Here is a 20328-nt window from a genome sequence, read left to right on the forward strand (position 1 = left end):
GTAACTGTCTCAAAGCTATAGAATGCACCTTCCTTAGAGAGAGCTGCCCTTGTGACCCACCCAGGAGTGCTGAGGTCGTCATTATCAAGTATAGAGGAAGAAGGGATTCTTAGTTTTTATTTATACCTTTCACCATTGTTAATGTTGTCCTTGGAATTTAAATCTGTGTACCAGTGCAGCCACTCTATGCAAAATCTTTGCCTGTGTCAAACTATATCGTCTAGAGATCTCCCTTCTAAAGAGTGACCTGAAGGGGAGAAGAGGTGAAGTAATTGGTCAATACAGAGGAAAGCATCTTTACCTTCATTGCTCCTATTCTCCCATTCTGAGAGACTACTTATATATGCAGTCAGCATATTTTCCATGTGCTTGCTGAGTGTACGTCAGGCACCAAAATATCTCAAGTTACTTTGCTAAAGTTATCCTCATAGGACTTGTATAAAAATACACACTACCTAGGTAGTCTGATTAAATTACCCACAGCCCTATTATGAGTTGTGTCTTGGACAGAAGCCGTGTTGCATCTTTATCAAATAAATGCAGGCGGTTTGGGCTTTGATAAATGCTTGAACGCTTTCAAAACATTTTTTTCTCCTACAATTAAATCACCCTGATTAGGCCAGCATCTGGGCTGCCCCATGACTTTTTCTCACAGGCATTGCACTGTTGAGCAATTAGAACAAGTGCAAATGGTAGCAACATCTGCAAACAACCTGAGTGTTGCTTTAAGGATTATAACATCCATTCTGACAGCAGAATAAATTGTTGTTGCTTTGTAACCTCATAGTTCATGCATTATTGTACATGAAGTTTCAGAGCATGTTGAAAGACAATGCATATTAAGTAAATAAAACTTCCATGGTGGGTGTGAGAAACTTTTATTTAGATGAGGCATGAAGTATTTTTTTTTAAGGGCGCCGCAATTTATGCATTTCCCAATGTGACCTTTTGGGCAAGGACTGGATGAGTCTTTCTCTTTTTCTTAGCTAGTCATCGCATTCACCCTGAACCTGCAAAATGATGAATTCCTTCTAGGTTGTGCTGAGAGCCTTCAATTGCTATTGATTTTCCACAGAGTACAAGTGGAGGAGAGATTGCTCAGAAGCTTGTAACGTTGGCTACGAAAGCATTGTTCCCATTGAGTTTGCCAGTATACAGTTATTTATACAGATTATTTGTATTTTCAGATCTAAATTGATCCTCAATTTTAATTTATTTGGAATTAAAAAAAAATAAACAATGGCAAAGAAGTGTAAATTAGAATAATCTACGTGCTTTGACTAAAACCAGCAAAGACCGGCAAACACAGCGTTAAGGGTAAAATTGCTTATCCCAGCCACCTGTTCCTGGATCTTTGAACAGCAGGTGATATTTCTCAGGCTATACATAGACATAGTTGGACATATTAAAACATTTTGTGTTTTATCTTTTTAAAAAAAGTGCTGATTTTTTTAGGAGAGATCCTTAGTGCTCATTAAATATATTTTTGCCCAAATGTGTTGTCAAATGAAAAGAGTGATGTTATTTCATAAAGATGCACAAGTTTAAAATTTATTCCCCTTGACTGAATTCTAAAGCTGTGTAATGTGCTCTTTTATAGTTCTGCTTTAGCGGTTTAAGTCCATGACTGAGAGAGAATTTTAAAAACACGTTTCAATCAGTATTTTATTACGCAAGTTTCTGTTCAGATTCTCTTTTTATACAAAAGTATATTTGTCAACTTCTTTTTTTATGCTGTTAGATTCCATACGAAAAAATCAGAATGCTTAGCATGGCACAGCATATATACAGTACTGTTATTAATGTGCTATGCAAATACTTTTTAAAAGAATGTCATTTCACACATATGAAAAATATCTTGACTATTTAAATTCTTTTTGCTAGTTACCTTATAAGGTCATATTCTGATTAATCCGTGGCCCAAGGTTGTTGTTAAATGAAAACTCTTTTTGACCTATTAGTGGTAAAAGTGATGCAAAATTTTCAACATTTTTTATAATGAATTCATAACTTACAAAATATTTGCTGTCAGAGTGAAATCGCTATGCCACATTTCAGCCTAGGTTAAATTGTTACCACAAAATTAGAATCCTTCAGGATTAGAGTTTAGAGTGAGAAAAACACAATGGAACCATCTCTTTAAATAATGCCTTAATGAAAACTTGATAGTTTTCTCTGCTATGTATGTATTTATTTACAGTATTTAACCAGATAACCAAGCTGATGTGCAGCACTCCACTTCCAAATTTGGCTTTGAAGCAGGAGCAGCAGACGTATCAATTACATGCAAACATAAACATAACTGTATGAAGCAATCATGTTTCTAACAACAGTAAGCAGTGCACAGAAGACCAAAATAAATAAAATTCATAAAACAAGTGGTAACACTTTTCTTTATACTGAAGTTATGGGATAAGGGGGTGCAAATGCACTTTCTGCTCAAGGGATTTTTACTCGTCTTGCCTGATTATACAGAGACAAATGGAGTTTGTCTTCTCACATTGAAATGTGGATGATTAATATCTTTGCTGAACACCAAGGGCATAGTCTCATCACACTGGGTGTGGATTTCTGCATGCAACTCCTATTATTATTAATGGCTAATTAATGTGTAATTTGCAGAAGGAGATGAGACTATACTTTAGTAACACATTGTGAGCACGTATTTGGGCTTATCATTCAAGGAGCCATCAGGGTGATAGAGAGCGCGGGTGATGGAAACACAGCATGAATCAGATACCCTCTGTTTATTTTACAGTTCTGTTGCAGGAAAACATTCACCTCCGCTAACCAGAGCCAACAACAAAAGTTGAGTTTGATAAATTATTAGTGGAGATGTTCTCCGTGGCTTTGCTTAGATTTGACTCCTCTTGCGCAAATTGCAGATTAGGAAAGGATTAAGTAACAACAGCGTGGCTAAAGTATTACACATTACACTGGCTATTAGCCAAGGAATGCAGCATGCAAAAGCTGACATTGCCTAACAAATCCAATATAGCTCTGGTCATCATAGAAAATGATTCTGGCCATCGCCTAAGGTAGCAGGTCCATTTCTACTTGGTTACTCAGTGTCTTGCTGCAGCGAAGGGTTCGCTAAAGAGATTTTTTTTTTTTACTTCTAGGTAGTGACAAATCCATAAACATATATATGACTCACAGAAACCATAAATGTAACTGAATGTAAAACCATTGTTGGGCCTTACAATAATATTCTTGTCAAGTCTCGACATGTCAGATTTGTAGAGCTGCTGCTGTTTAAATGTTAAAGGGTTTCACAGTGCAACCAGCCAGTAGAAACAAAAAATCAAAATAGCTTGGGGCCCAATCCTGCTTGCCTAACTCACGTCGAAGGGCCTACTTTTGCAAGTAGTCAGTGGGACTATTCCTGTGAATAAATGCTATTTGTTGTGCATCAGGATTGCAGAATAAGGCTCAGAGCCCCAGATTCTCAATGGATTTCAATGGAAGTTAGGAGCTTAAATACTTTTGAGTAAGCAGTAGGTCAGGGAGAGACCACATGTGTGGATAAAGCGAGCAGGATTTAGTGCTCAGTATCCAGATGAAAGTTTAGGGTATAATCTAGGCTCAAGTTTGATGCTAAATGCAAATTGTAGGCTGTAAAACATGGAGGGTGAAATCTTGGCCCTGCTGAAGTCCATGTCAAAACTCAGTGGGACCAGGATTTCACCCAGAAAGATTATGAATAGAAAGCAAACTGTAATTAAATCACGTTAACTATGACACGACAAGGTGGCCTGATTCTCTTTACCTTATATGTTGTAAAGTCATTTGTAGTCATTGTGTAGTCTTGTATAGTCACTTCCCGTGCACGTCAAGGGAACTGTGGGCGAAAAATGGGAGCAGACTGGCATGGGAATATTCTGCACTCATTTGGCACTGGTGTAAATGGTTGCACAAAGTGCAGGGCTATGAAAAATCAGGCCTGTGGACTGCAAAGTAGTGTTGCCACCTCCTGCATTTTTATCCTGAGTCTTGTGCTTAGTGATGTCTTAGTTAAAACCGCAGCTGCTGAGGTCGAATGTTCTGTGAGCAACTCAACTTTTATATATAAAATAGAAAAAAGTAAGTTTCTGGTCCGCCTGGTTGTGAAGAACCTAAAATGTATTTTTTTGACAAGCTCAAGATTTTTAAGCCAATCTCATAATTCTGGGGGCCTGACTCATACTTTTTGAACATTTGGGGTTGGCAGTTCTGTGAATTCTATGTATCTATTCCATGCTCATTACTTTATTAGAGGCCAGGTCCTCAGCTGACATAAAAGGCCACCTGGATGTTAATGGAGCAGCACCTATTTACACCAGGTGAGGATCTGTCCCTGCATCTGAGCAGTGGACCCAAAAAAAAAAGAGAGAGAGAGAGAAAGTCAGTAAATAGTTCTTCTTTCCACAGCACGTATTAGAGGAACTTCGCTGCCTGCTCCTCCAGAATTGTTTACTGACTTAGTAACATTTTTCTCAGGCATTTCTTCTTCTTCTTCTTTCCCTGGGGTTGTGGAGAGGAGCTGGAATTTGCATTTCATCCCAAGGGGGCGAGCTCTCATGCGAGTCTCTTGTGGAAGGGCATTTCACATATATGTGCAAGCCGCTGAGGAAGCGCAGCCCTTCTGCTCTCACCAGTTTCAGTCTAGTTCTTGACAGTTGTTCCAGATGAATGTAGTGATCATGGATGTGTGTGTGTGTGGTGAGGGGGGAGTTGCGGGGTGAGGGGGCACTCAAGATCAACACAAGGAGCTTTTGTCAAAAAAGTGGGATGTGGAGGAGCATGTAGGGATGGGGTGGGAGGGCGGTGATGCCAGCCCCATGCAGGGTGGGAGCAGGGCCTGGCGAGCAGCGACACCAGTCCCAGCTTTTGGGAAATATGGTCACTCTGTCTAGTACATGCATCACTGCTCACCCAAGCCTTGTCTGCCCCCACTGCGGAGAGAGGGGCTCGGGCAAGTGGGTTGGACCAATCCCGTGGGTGGGTGGGGGCTCAGGCAAGATGCTCAGGCCAGCCTCGCATGGTGTCCCATTTTCCCTTTGGGAAATATGTTCACCCTAACCCAAAGAGAAGGAGGCCCCAAGCGGGTGACTGATGGGCTGAGTTGTTTGCTGACAAAGATGACTGTCGGTGATACAAGTGATTCTTACAGATAATGGTGTTGGAGAGATTCCTGGGTAAATCCCTGCTTCCTCAAAGGCTGTAGGAAGCATTTCTATTCCAAGGGCGGTGGGTTTCAACTCACGGTCAGATAGAGGAATTCCCCCAGCACCACCCTTGGTCTGCGTTATCTGTTTAGGTTGTCAGGTCTTCAGTGTAAGCTCCGTAGACCAGATTTATCAAGGTAGTTAGGTACCTAGAATTGAAGATAGTTGCTTTTCAAAAGCATCTGGTCCCCTGACTCCTGTTGATTTGAGTGGGAGCTGGGTACATAGGTGCTTATGATAATCCCACTAGGCAGTTGTCTGCATCTTTAAGCACATCAGTACCTTTAAAAATCTCTCCCTGTTTGTCTTATTATGTATTTGTAGAGCACCTAGCGCAATGTGGTCCTGACCTTGGCTGGGGCCACTAGGCAATGCAAACGGTAATGGAAAAGTATTGAAAAGACTAGAGGATGTGCACATTTGGAGGACAGAGGCCTTCAGTTAAGGAGGATATTATATTAGCCCTCATTCTTTAAAATATTTCCTTTGCCCTCCACCTGTGTGACCTCCATCTTGTCTAGTTTCAGCTTCACTCAGCTGTGCTGCCCTTCATCCAGGGGCTAGTCTCTCTTGGGCCCAGGGACAGCGCAGGGATGGTGACAGGTAAAGCAGTGGCCTTTTTAACCCTTGCAAAAGGTTTTGTTTGACATTATTGTACATTTGCAACTAATATGGGCTGTCAGATAGGTTCCTCCAGGAAGCAGTGTCCGCTTTTGGAAGGGGTCATAACGTGTCCGTGCCAATATGGCAAGTTCCTGCAATATCCTTGAACGACCTCATTGTATGAAGTTTATGTATTATTAGGGGCCAGGATTCTATGTAACCAGTCTAGAGGGGAGAGGTGACAGATATTGCAACCCCATGCAGCATCTTTGGGGTCCATTGCTTTAAATGATAGGTTCATATATGATTGTGTTCTACTCCATAGGCAAGAGTTACAATAGCTCCTCCAGGGACTAAAAACAGTGGGTGGTGATGAAGGTAAATCAACCAGGTTGTTGCCCCCCAACCCCATGAGATACCTGGGGAGGCTCTGACTCTGGGCCTTCTGAGATGCACGGTAACTGCTGGCATTACTCTGGTCATGGCCTTCGGAAAGAAAGCAAAGCAAAGACGCTGACCTGTTTAGGTGTCTGGCTTGCTGGGACTCTCACATTGGAGGTAAGATATTGTGCAGTCTGGAAAAAGCCATGGTCAGAAGGGAGAAAGTTGCAGGTCTCTGACCAAGAACAATGATGGCTGAGGAGCCAGGAGTCTAGAGTGGGTGCCCTTGCTGGACCATGCAGGGGAAATACAGGTGCAGTTGCCCTGAAACTTTGGCTTGTCTTACTTGGTTGAAAGACCCAAATAACCTGTTTTGCAAAGCATTCGGGCTATAATGTATTCACAGAATTTTGTGTTTGTGTTGGATGGTAATGGCCTCTGCTGTAAATGCTGTGACTTTCAAGCCAACAGTTTCCAAGCTGGGTGACGAGTATTACATTCAGATTTAGGCACCAAATATACAAGTGACCTGATTTTTCAAAGATGCTGAGCATCCACACCTCTCATTGAAATCAATGGGACAACTTGCATAGAGTAAGGGATATTGATATGACCTTAGATCCTTTTAAAAATGAATGGTTTAGAGCCTGTGGGCTATCAGATACAGACCATACATAATTAGCTACTGTAGTTTTTAAAAGTGCATAGGTGAGAGTGACTCACCAACCGACAGAATTACTTATTTGTACAACATTTCCTATGGTGCCACACCTACATACATACTGAACATTAGCCATTAGGACCCAGATTCTTCCAGTGTTACAATCAAATGAATTGATCCCTAGGATATGTATCTTCAATATGTCTGCAGAGCGCACCCCCAGCCCAGGCGTGAGTGAGTGCTACCATCAAAAGCAAAAGGAGAAATACGATTGTTTATAAGATAACATGTATTCACAGTCTGTGAAATACCTAAGACTTTAATGACAAGCAGTAAAGAAATAAAGTTTGCAGATAATGATACAACTATGAGTCAAGCTACTGCAGTGGCTGGCTGAGTAAGGAAAAATAAATGTTTCTGTGAACATAGATATAGGCACTTAACACATGCAAGGCCAGATTCTCATCTGTGGTCTGATTGCTTTGCACTGCTCAGATAGTACAGAGGAGCTGGAAGAAGCAAAGACACAGAAAAAGGGGGTAGAGTGGCACTCTGCTTTGCTGGTTTTTGGCTGGCATATAGTCCTTTACGGACCACACCATGTTCTGCCTCACTTGGGGATCTTGGCTAGTGCAGCCAAGCTCATAGAACAGGGAGCTGTAATCAGATCCCTGGAAGTCCATCTGTGATCTGTCCCTGTCCCCCTATCCCTCCTGTGCTTAGCAGATCTCTGTGCAGGAGAGAATCTGGCCTTTAGGGGCTCCAGCAAAGAACATTTACATGCAAATCCTCAGTAAGTGTCCAAATTTTCTGCTTTGCTACAAAATGTACTGTAACTGCTGCACACTGGAGCAAACTCATCCCTGGTTTAGCGCTATTGAAGTCAATGGTATTAATTAGGGTATAGTTTGGCCCACTGTGTTGCTGCTGAAGCTGGCCAAAAAGGGGAAGGGGATCCCTTGCCATGAAAATTTGAGTCGTTTAGAGACAAAGTTTAGTCCCAAAGCAGGACGAAATGTGAAAACTGTGAATGTTTTGGTCGAAAGGGATTTAAAGAAAAACGCCGTTCCGGGCTGCCCGCAGGGAAGCCTCTTCTTCAGTTTCTTGTGAAATTGACAAGATGAGAAATATTTGTTATTTGTATTACCCATAGCACTTTGGAGCCCTAGTCGTAGGCCAGGACCCCATTGTGCTAGGTGCTGTACAAACACAGCCCTTGCCCCAAAGAGCTTAGACTGAGACAAGAATGAGACTAGAGACAACAGATTGTTTGAGTGTACTCCACCCCGTCTGTATCAACGAGACAATGTTGTCTAAATAGACCAAACAGACATAGAGTAGGGGAAGGGATATAACATACAGACAAAGTGAATAATGAGATGGCAGCAAATGGCCTGTTAATCACATGACTTTTTTGGAGGGGGGGAATTGGGTTTAGTTAGGAAGGGATCAGCTAAATGGAAAGACAAGGGAGATGAAAGGTATAGGGCTGGGGAGAAGAGGATAGAAACAGCAGGTGAGGAGTGAAGCTGAGGTGAAGAGACTGTGAGGGAGGGGAAGGGAGAGGGTTGGAGCAAGCAGCCAGTCAGCACAGGGCAGACTAAGTCCATTCACAACTGTAGAAAGGTCTCTGAACGTCCAGCAGCCCTGCTTTGGCTATCGGTGCTCCTACTGGCTGGAGTCTCTGGTAGGGTTGCCAGTTTTGGTTGGACGTATTGCTCAAGGTTTCATCACATAACATAAACTTTAATTAAAGATTAATCTTTAATTCCAGGAGACTCCAAGACAATCCTGGAGGGTTGGCAGTTCTAGTCTCTGGATGCTTTACTTCCCCTCTAAGCAGAGAGCTCAGATGCTCTGTCTCTCCCTGTCTCCCCCTCAACTCCAGGGAACAGAGAGGAAGAACCTATCTTCCGGAGCTGGGCGGGATTGAGCTAACCCTCTAAAAATAACCATGCGTCCAAGGTAGCATGGACTAGCGACTCCGAGAACATACCTAGGATGGGATCGTACTCAGACGATGAGTCTGATCTATCACCCCAGCCACACTGCTATTTTTTAGTACAGTAGCTAGAGCAGAGCAAGTGCATGTATGTCTACCCGAGCTGGGAATTATACCGCACAGGTGCAGTGCAGACTTACAGAGTGCCCCCGAAAGGCACTACCTGTCTCCTGGAGCTAGGGGGAGGCCAGAAGGCAGAGAGCTCTTTGTCAGTGCCTTGCAATCTCCTCTGGAGCTGGGGAGAAGGAAGTGGTGATGGGCAGAAGTTTCATCCAATCTGTCCTAGATTCAACAAAACATTTTGTGCTGCTGAACTGGCATTTTCTGACTAAATTGCCTTTGTCAGAAAATTTCTGAGCACCCTAGCTACTAGTTAGCTTAATGCAAGCTGAGTGAAAGCTGGAGGCCCTTACTCAGGTTTCACTCAGTAGAGAGAGACCCAGATTCTCAAAGGTCTTTAGGTGCCTGACTCTCATTGATTTCAGTGGGAGTTAGCTACTTATATGCCTTTGAGGAGCTGGGACTGTGTAACAACTGAGGGACAAATTCTATAGTTCTTAATCATGGAAAATTCAGGTCTAACTCAATGGGAATTTTGCTCAACTGTGGACTACAGAATCTGGCTCCCAGGCAGACTCTCCAGATTTGACCCAGTTTAACCTTGGCAGGAGCAGTTGCCCAACTCCAACTTTTGTGAGGCTCAACAATTAATTTTCAAAACAACTTTTAGACAACAGCAGCGCTGGTTCAGAAGTGCTGCGTTAGCTGGCAATGCTTTGTTAAAGTTACTTCCACTATTACGCTATTTGTTAACATCAGCACTTTGTGCAAAGTAAAACATTGCTACATGCTCACTATTGGATGGAGATTTGCAAGAGCCCAGTGCAGCCAGGATGACTGTTCTCACTCAGTAGTTCCTTTTGCTGGATCCAATTAGATTTTTACTTATCGTGGGTAAAATTCACCAAAGTGCACCACTAAAGTACAAATTAATTCCTATTTTGAGGGCTTCAGTGGGAACTAAGTGGCCTCTGCAGAGGGGTGAATTTTACCCTAGGTGTTGCAAGTCTATTTATTTTGCCTAATGTTTGTAAAATTTCCTGGGAAACCATTTCAAAAGTTTAAAGAGGTACAAGTTTTTTTACATGATCTATTAGCTGCAAAAAAAAAAAATCCCCATTAGTTTCAGTGATTTTACTGTTTTTATTACTTAACTGAGTTTCACAATTTAATATGTAATCATTTGTTCTTCTAGTGAACAGAGTACATGGGTATGCCAATATGATGACATTTTGTTTCGCATAGTGTTCTGACCTGTAACTGTGTACTCCGTGTTTCTAAAATGCGGTCACCGTGGCCGCATGTGGCCACCGCGGTTGGTTGCTGGGGCTGCTAGCAGATGTTGGGCCCTGTCCCCCTCTGGAGACACTTGGAGCACCAACCTGGAGGAGAAGACAGCCTGTGAGTTCCCCATCTTCCCAGGAGTGTTGACGCTTGGGCTTCAGCCCTGGGATGGTGGGGTGGCAGGCTCTGGCCAAGGGATTCAGGCTTTGGGCTCTGGCCCCGTCCCCTGTCCGCAAGGCCCCATTTCCTGGCTGCAGGGCTTCAGATTATGGCCTTGGGGCTTCAAGCTCCTTCCTGGGGCCCCATCCCTCAGGCTTCAGGCTCTGGTTCCCCCTTGCCTCCTCCACCGCTCATCGTCCCTGGCCCCTGCTGCCTATCCATCCACCAGTCCCTCCAGAGCTTACTTTGTCCCCACGCTTGCAGGGTCTGAGTAAGTCTGCTGTGAAAAGTGTTAATATGGAAGCACTCTGAGGCCACCAAAAAATTTGTTGTGAGAACCCCAGCACTTGTGCACTATATAGTTCCATTGTTTAGAATTAGACTGTTCAGGAGCTGCTATGCATGAGTGTCAGAATATCATGTGACATGCTGTAATGTCATCTACTGAATAGTGAGAACAAGTTTACTCTGGAATCAAGACAGACCTAACTCCAAGACATCTTCAGCAACCTTGCTAAACCCGTTAGACAAAAGTAAGGCCTTGGCTACGCTAGTGGGAGGGTTCGAACTAAGATACTCAACTTCAGCTACACGAATAGCATAGCCGACGTCAAAGTATCTTAGTTCAACTTACCTGGCCGTCCTCACGGTGATGAGTCAACTGCTGTGGCTCCCCCATCAACTTCGCTTACTCCTCCTGCCGAGGTGGAGTATGGGCATCGATTAGCGGATCGATTTATCACGTCCAGATGAGACGTGATAAATCGATCCCTGATACATCAAGCACTACCCGCCGATCCAGCGGGTAGTATAGATGTACCCTAAGCATATGTTTATGAAGGAGGAAAATTATTTTTTTTTCCTTTTGTGGTGGTACCGGCACCGTTTCTGATGGCATTTAAAAAGAAATCTTAAAATTTTAAGCTCTGTTTTTACTCTTATCAGAATGGCCCATTCACACTTCAGTTCCAGGGTCTTGATGAGGAATGGACTTAAATCTGTGCTTAAGTGCTTTGCTGAATCAGGGCCTTAATTCTCAAACAACTTGCTTCAAAAATTCTGCTCACCTTGGCAACATCAAAAATCCAGTGTAACTCTGTAGACTGTCATAGCGTTACTCCAGATTTACACTGGTCTGACTGGAGCAGAACTTCTCCTGGTGTCTTTCCAAAACAGCTGCAATTTTTGGCCCGAATCTTGCAAACACTTACACACACGAGGAGTCCCACTGAGTTTTTTATTTTGCTTTTATTTGTAAAAAAGGGGTTTTAAAACAAATATTTATTCTAGAAAATGGCACTTTTTTTTCTGACAATGTTTTGCTAAGCTGAGAACAAATGGGGATGTAATCAATAAAAAGAGCAAAAAAAAGTTTAATGGGGGAGGGGGAAAGGTCCTTAGCTTTTGGCCTGAGCACAACTCAGACCTGTTGAGCTCACGCTGTTGTTACAGTTTTTTATAGTTCTGCTTAAAGGATTGTTTTCAGAGTAGCTGCCATGTTAGTCCAGTCTATGCATCCGAAGAAGTGAGCTCTAGCCCATGAAAGCTTATGCTGAAATAAGTTTGTTAGTCTCTAAGGTGCCACAAGTACTCCTGTTCTTTTTAAAGGATTGTGTTACCTTTGTATGTGCTGGTATGCCTGCCTTGGAAAGCTATCTGTATTTAGGGGCTGCTCCATCTACCATTAATGGCAGGACTCCCGCTGACTTTGCTGAGAGCTTGAGGAGACCCATATGGAATTGGGAGTAAAGATTGGCCACTTTGTGTACAAAGGTGAAGTCTCCAGCTGCACACCTGATTAGAATTTTGGTTCTCTCTGTGCTAATCAGCCAGTTATGGCTCTGATCATTACCTGAATTAATTTAGTCTCACGGCCACTCACTAACTGCAGTCTTCTGTCCTAATAGCCAGGTACATCTCAGACCCGTAGACTGTAAGATCTTCGGGGCATGTCATGTGTGCATTTGCATGGCACCTAGCATATTTTGGGGCACCCATTGAAATCAACTGGGTGTCCTTCAGGTGACTTCTCTAGGTTTTGGATCAGTCTTGTGTGAAAAAATAATAGTTCTGGTTAATGGTGAAAATGACAATTACAAATTCAGCCTGGAACATTTTTCTTTTAACCTTTGACATCCCCCCGCCCCCATGACTCAGCACAGTCTCCACCCATCAATGTAATTCTTGGATGAGCTTGGCAAAGGAACATTCTCGGATCTTACTACTGTCAGGCAAATAGATTGCTCACTCCATCCTGCAGTCTGCAGAAAGGATTACGATATAGATTAGGATCAGGAGAGCCCGTCCAATGCTCTAAATCTCAAACCAGGTGTAAGGGGGAAAAGATGTGAAGGAAATTATATGCTACAGGAAAATTCCTCAAGAAGGAACTCACCAGATAAACCTACGCTAGAAACTGAAATCTGGATTACGCAGCTGCTGAACAGGGATTGTTCCAAACAGGGGCAATATCTGATGCACTGTTACAGGCCATAACTCTGTGCTAAGCAAAAATGTCATCACATGCTGACATTATGTATTTGCACATTCCATCTTAATGGACTGATTACAAATCTCACTGAAAATGTCAAGTAATGAAATAACCAAAAGTATCTTATAGGAAAAAGAAATGTTTTTGCGTGAATTTGAGTAGCTGAGCAATAAAGTCATAAGCATGAACCAGTGCAACTTCCTACAAACAATCCTACAACAAGCAGTCCTATGTACCCATGTGTATAAACAGTTGCAGACCCTTAATACATGTGTATAATTGACAAGCGTGTGTATTTGTTACCATAAAATTAACCAGAAACAAGATTGGTATTTTATTAGGGTTCAAATCCTCTTTTGTAAATGGACTAGTTCTGGATGACTTCGATTGGATATAGCATTTGCTTCTCACCATTTTTTTTTTCCAGCTAAATCGACTGAAGCATAAGAAGATCATGCAGACTTGCCTAAAGCCACCCACTAAGTCATTGGCTCAAGCCAGATTAGATCGCAGAAACTTTTGAGTTACCAGCCCTTTGAACAAGTCACAGGACCACATGGCCTGCTCATAGTCCTTTGATGGCAGACAATATAAATAGGCATTAGGGAGTTTAAAAAATGGGTTTTTTTTACTTTTGAAAAAAAGTTTTACTCCATGGCAAGCAGAATTAGGATGTGTCATAAATGGGTGTCTTGTACGTAGCAGCTAGGGTAAAATAATCAAAGGGAGGAAAGGTTTTATAAGCATATATCAAAGCATCCATAAAGTAAGTAAGTCTCTGAGCAAAGGACAACAGGATACCAGCAGTAACAGTGCAGTAAGTTTTGCACACAGCATACATACACCTTCTCAAGAGTGGTTACCTTATAAAAAAGATTTCAGTGGCTTCACCCTTTATAAATAGAGAATTATAAACATATTAAACAATGTTGTTTTGAAAAACTCATCAACACATTGAGGTACCCTCAGTATAGTAAAAAGCCATTGTTGTTGTGAGGGGCTATTTGTCACAACCAATTTATACCCATTCATTGCACGGAGGCTATGGAAATGTCTAAAAGATGCTTCAAGAGCTAGACAAGTATCTCTGGAAATAAGCCTACAGGTTTGTTTTGTCGGCATTCCATTACCTAGGATAACCTTTTAATCTCCTTTGCAGACAACCAGGCTCCCTGGCTGTTGCAGATGTTTATCTCCATTACCATCATAACACGGGTCTCCCATATCTGATGATCTAATTGCTGCTTCTTTAAGAATGGACAATACGGGCCTTTCACAAACCTGCACGGAAAACATTTTAATACATTCCACACAAGAATGCTTCTTTTGTCTGGTTGCTCCAGTGACCCAGTCAAGTTCTTATCTCCTGAGCACAGGGAAGAAGAGAAAGGAGCCAGGTCAAAACAAGAGCCACACCAAAATACTAATCCGGGATGGGGAGAGAGGGACGTGTCCCCCTGTCCGGACAAGGGCTCCTCCCTCTGTTGAAAGAACAGAGCAGTGCTGCAATAAAAGCATGCTCATATGCTGCCTTTCAAGTCCTTTTTGGAACAGAATTACAGGTGAAGCTCCACTCCCTGCCTCAGGAACTGCACCAGGTACCAAACGGGCAGAAAGCTGAGACAGGGGGAGTGAGGCATTGGCCTGTCTGTAATTTCAAGGAGGCAGCAGGTAGGAAGGGAACAATCTGGTGACTAGAGGTGATAGGGGCTGTGACTTTATGAAAGATGTAAGGGTAGGGTAATGAAAAGGGAAGCAGCGACTCCTGTTACCTAACAAGGGTCGGGGAGTCAAGAGACACTGACATTTTTTTCAGGTGGGAAGGGGGCAGGGCCCAGAGCTTGTTTTCAGGGGGTCAGATATAATTTTTTGCTTGATGACAAAGGGCAGCCTTGTCGCCAGCCTTAGCGTGTATTTTAGGCCCCAGCTACCACTGGTGGATAACCGATTCCCAACCTCTTCAAGGCATAGGCAGGCCATGCCTTCTCTGCACAGTGCCTAGCCCTTTGTGGCCACTAATAATAATAACATGCATCGTCCCTGGCTATTTCATGAGACCGCAAGTGACAACAGTATTTCCTGTGAGAGCAGAACTTATTGGCAGAGAGGAGCTACAAGGCAAGTTGCATTTTTATGTGAATAGTGAATTTAGCTAGAGAGACAGCAAAGCAAGTAAAGTGACGTTCTGAGAAAACACAAACGAGGGTATTAGTATACATGACTCCTTTCATTATTCTTTTATTAAATGCTTAATGCAGAGCCTATTAAGTATTGAGAGCTCTTTTATTAAGTATTGCTTCTATTACTGGATGATGGAGATTGAGACACGCACTGGGATAAGGGGAACACATTGGTCTGAGGGAAAAATCCTACTCTCTGATGTCAGTCGCTGTTCCAGATACAACAGAAATGAGTCAGCATGGTCCAGCAAACTGAGCCATGGGGTACGGGGCAGGAAGTTTTGAGCTCTAATCCCAACTCTGCCTCTGTGTGACTTTACCAAGTTACTTAGGCCAGAAGTCTCACCATTGAATGTGCCTCTACATAAGTGGGCTGATTTTTGACATCTGTAACTCCCATTGACTTGTAGGCCCTTTTATTATCTCTCTGCACTGGTTTTCTCATCTGGGAATGGGGATAATTGGTTTGTTTCTTACACCAGCACAGAAATATATGGGCCATGCTTCAAGAGGTCATAGAAGATTAGGGTTGGAAGAGACCTCAGGAGGTCATTTAGTCCAACCCCCTGCTCAGAGCAGGCCCAATCCCCAGACAGATTTTTGCCCCTGATCCCTAAATGGCTCCCTCAAAGATTGAGCTCACAACCCTGGGTTTAGCAGGTCAATGCTCAAACCACTGAGCTATCCCTCTCCCTGAGATAAGTCCATTGGGCTTCAGGGGACCTCACCAGGCCCAATCAGTGTGTACCATTTGCAAGGTCACTCCTGGGATTCATCTAACTTGGCCTTATAATACTGGGAAGAACCTCAGCATGGTTTCAGGAACTCGCGTAGAAGAATTCACAGGTTTCTGGTGAGTGTTCGTTCAGAAAGACAAATTCTGTTTGAGTGCAAAGACATCCAAAGTATGTCACAGTACATGTTTTGCTGGACTGTACATGGCCATATTTCATAATAATTGCCATTTTGATAAAGCTGAGTTTCCTCAGAGCATTGGAATTAGAGAGTGTAATGACCAAATGGACACGTTACCCTGTGTTCTCATTGTGATATGCTGTAATCCAGGATTAATTAACCCGCATTCATGAGCACATAAATGGAGGGCCCAATGCAGCAGAACAGAGTTTTGAAGCAGAAACGCGGCCAGAATGGCAGGGCAAACAGCTCTACCCTGGGCTCAAACCACCCCAAAAATGCTAGGGAGCAGGAAGAAGACCTCAAGGGGCAAGATGTGAGCTCAGCTTTGCTGGCAGAGCTAACATGAATGAGGCCTTCTTACAGAAGTGGCACCTGGGAAGCAGAGCCTTGCACGGAGGTCACAGGTTTACCAGTCCCTGGGCAGCAGAGAACAGAGGCAGAGGGTTGACAGCAGTCAGTACCTTAAGAACATATGAAGAATTCATTTAAACACCTTTTACTGTCCTTACCCCAGATAGGGGCTTTGTATCAGATGCCAAGAATTGTGAGTTTCATCTGAGCTGTTGTATAAATACAGAGGGCGTAATTACCCTCTAACTTGCACTGGTGTTAATCAGCGGTAGATCAGGCAGTATGGCCCATGGAGAATGCATTGGAACAGGGCTCAGAAGACTTGGGTTCAGCCACTGACTTGATCTGCAAATGGATTTATCGTTCTGCACAATTGTTTCCCACCCCTCCTTTGGTTTGTCTGTTTATAGCGCACGTTCTTTGGTTCAGTGACTGTATGTTTGTACAGGGCCTAGCACGCTGAGGCCCAATCTCCACTGGCATTACCATATTACCAATATTAACTCCATTGAAGCCAGTTAAAGTGGTGTAGAACTCAGGTAAATGAGAGAAGAATCACACTCAGAATGGATAATATTTTCCATTTCTATTGCACCTTCCAGCCAAGTATTTCAAAGCTGTGTACAAATACAGGCTATGTCTACACACCATGCACACACACTCACACTAGCTCTCCTTGAGAGTACAAATAGCAGTGTCACTGTGTTAGCATAGGTAGCAGCATTGGAGGCGTGGCTCAGCTGTGCCAAGTACACGCCCATTGGTTTCCTCTACTGCCACTACCTGTGCTACTGCGGCTACTTTGCGATTTATACTCGTGGTTACTTGCTGCTACAAGAGCGGGGAAATCACACTACTAGCTCATAGTGTAGCTATGGAGTCATTCTCACAGTACCCTGCTAAGACTGGTTATGGACTAAATACCCCCATTTTACAGATGGAGAAACCAAGGCACAGAAAGGTTAAGTCATTTGTCCAAGGTTACAGAATGATCCTGTGTCAGAGGCAGGCACAGAACACAGAAGTTTGAACTCTCACTGTAACAACTGGATGATAGAGTTGGTTGGAAAGTTGGAACGAGGGATATGTATGCTACAGGTCAGGGTGACTGCACCTGTATTTCCTCCCCATGGTCACTCATGGGCACCCCTTCTAGGCTTCCATTGTCTCAGCCACCACCGCCCTTGGGTTTCTGGTGAAACCCATCTTTCTCTCTCCTGACCAGGGTTTTTCCCAGGCTTCTCAGTTCTTTACCAACACTGTGATATTCCCAGCAAGCCAGACTATCCAAACAGGAAAGTGTCTGCACTGTGCTTAATTTATGAAGACTATGAACAGTGTATTGCCAGCAGTCACAAGTTACCACACAGTAAACACATTTATTCTTAAGGTGAAAGCATTACAGAGAAAACATAAAACCCAATCAAAGTTGGTGCTATATTTATGCTAAAAACGTCCTCCCTCTGCCCCCTTTGGGACAAAAGGTCTTGTTTTTGCTGACATCCTCCACTCGTTTTTTGTTGAATTTTCAATTAAAAATGTTCTGACCATCTCAATTAGCCAGAACTATAAGAATCTAAAACTTCCAACAATGTCTTTTTAGAAAACAAACCAACTGATGCTGATGTGGGTTCGGCAAAGGAAAAACAGCACTTTATAAAGAACATGCATCGTGTGATATTAAAAAACTTCTAACACTAGCAATAAAAGATTGCCCTGATCCACTAATGTGACACTGCCAGAAAGAACGGCAGTTTGTACTTATGTCAAAGATCCCAAGCTCTCTTTAAATATGCAGCCTCACAGCACTGGAAACTCACCATTTGCTCAGCATTAGCTGTGGACTCTTTCTGATACTTTCAATGAGAAAAATGTGGTACCATTATAACACTGCTAGATATTGAACTTTCAATGGTATCCTTAGTATTAGGGCTGTCAAGCAATTAAAAAATTAATTGTGATTAATTGCACATTTAAAAACATTAATTGTGATTAATCGTGCAGTTAATCACACTGTTAAAACAATAATACAATACCATTTATTTAAATATTTTTGGATGTTTTCTACATTTTCAAATATACAGATTTCAATTACAACAGAATACAAAGTGTACAGAGTTCACTTTATTTTTGATTACAAATATTTTCACTGTAAAAAACAAAAGAAATAGTATATTTCAATTAACCTAATACAAGTACTGTAGTGCAGTCTCTATATAATGAAAGTTGAACTTACAAATGTAGAATTATGTACAAAAAATAACTGCATTCAAAAATAAAACAATGTAAAACTTTAGAACCTACAAGTCCACTCGGTCCTACTTCAGCCAATCACTCAGACAAATAAGTTTGGTTACAATTTACAGGAGATAATGCTGCCCACGTCTTGTTTACAATGTCACCAGAAAGTGAGAACGGGCATTTGCATGGCACTGCTGTAGCGAGCATCACAAGATTTTTACATGACATGTGCGCTAAAGAGTCATATGTCCCTTCATGCTTCAACCACCTTTCCAGAAGACATGTGTCCATGCTGATGATTGGTTCTGCTTGATAACAATCCAAAACAGAGCAGACTGATGCACGTTCATTTTCATCATCTCAGTCAGATGCCACCAGCAGAAGGTTGATTTTCTTTTTTGGTGATTCAGGTTCTGTAGTTTCTGCATAGTTTCCAGGTAGGGACCGTCGAATTGTGGAAGCAAACACATGGATACGCAGGTGGAATCAGAGAGAGGACTTTGGCTTTTTGACCATGGGATGTTGTTCTGGGAAGAAGGATTGCTAGGAAAAGATGGGATCCACCTAATGAAGAGAGGGAAGAACATCTCCGCAGGCAGGTTTGCTAACCTAGTGAGGAGGGCTTTAAACTAAGTTTGCTGGGGGATGGTGACCTAAACCCAGAGATAAATAAGGAAGTGGGATACCGGGAGGAAACAGAAGGAGGAGGGTACAAGATGGGAAGCCTCTTGAGTCATACTGAGAAAAGAGGGCAATCAGCTAGTTTTCTTAGGTGCATGTACATGAAAGCAAGAAGCCTGGGAAACAAGCAGGAAGAATTGGAAGTCCTGGCACAATCAAGGAACTATGATGTGATTGGAATAACAGATACTTGGTGGGGCAGTTCATATGACTGGAGCACTGTCACGGATGGGTATAAACAGTTCAGGAAGGACAAGTACGGGAGGAAAGGTGGAGGAGTTGCATTGTATGTAAGAGAGAGATATGAATGCTTAGAGTTCAAGTTTGAAACTGGAGAAAAGCCTGTTGAGAGTCTTTGGGTTAAGTTTAGAGGCGAGAGCAACAAGGGTGATGTCATGGTGGGTGTCCGCTATAGACAGTCAGAAGGATGAGGTAGACAAGGCTTTCTTCAGACAACTAACTGAAGTTTCCAGATCACCAGCCCAGGTTCTAATAGGGCACTTCAATCACCCTAACATCTGCTGAGAGAGGAATACAGCAGTACACAGACAATCCAGGAAGTTTTTGAAGAGTTTTGGGGACAACTTCCTGGTGCAAGTGCTAGAGGAAATGACTAGGGGCCATGGTCCTCTTGACCTTCTGCTCACAAACAGGGAAGAATTGGTAGGGGAAGTAGAAGTGGGTGGCAACCTAGGCAGCAGTGACCATGAGATGGTTGTGTTCAGGATCCTGAAAAAAGGAAGAAAGGAGAGTAGCAAAATATGGACCCTGGACTTCAGAAAAGCAGACTTAGACTCCCTTAGGGAACTGATGGGCAGGATCCCCTGGGAGAATAACATGAGGGGGAAAGGAGTCCAAGAGAGCTGGGTGTATTTTAAAGAAGCCTTATTGAGGGCACAGGAACAAACCACCCCTATATGCAGAAAGAATAGCAAATTATCGCAGCGATAGCTTGGACACACACTGAATCATCTTTTGGTGGAGCACTTAAACTTAAAAAGTAAGCTTAAGATGAAATCTAGACAGATAATTAGGGAGGAGTCAATAAATATTACAGAGCCCATGCAGGGGTATAATCAGAACAGCCCAAATCGCAATTCAAAGTTGAC

General features: G+C 42.8%; 1 protein-coding gene and 1 long non-coding RNA gene across 2 annotated transcripts in view; both read left to right on the forward strand.

Moving 5' to 3' along the window:
• NSMCE2 (NSE2 SUMO ligase component of SMC5/6 complex) overlaps positions 1 to 20328 on the forward strand; it is a 265984-nt gene that overhangs the window by 197622 nt on the left and 48034 nt on the right. The window lies entirely within an intron of this gene.
• Positions 2205 to 4677, forward strand: LOC142046250 (uncharacterized). The gene is made up of 3 exons (XR_012655137.1): positions 2205 to 2381; positions 3123 to 3180; positions 4518 to 4677. It is a non-coding gene; the product is annotated as an uncharacterized LOC142046250 (long non-coding RNA).

This window comes from Chelonoidis abingdonii, chromosome 2 (assembly GCF_003597395.2).
Source record: "Chelonoidis abingdonii isolate Lonesome George chromosome 2, CheloAbing_2.0, whole genome shotgun sequence".
NCBI classification, from domain to species: Eukaryota; Metazoa; Chordata; order Testudines; family Testudinidae; genus Chelonoidis; species Chelonoidis abingdonii.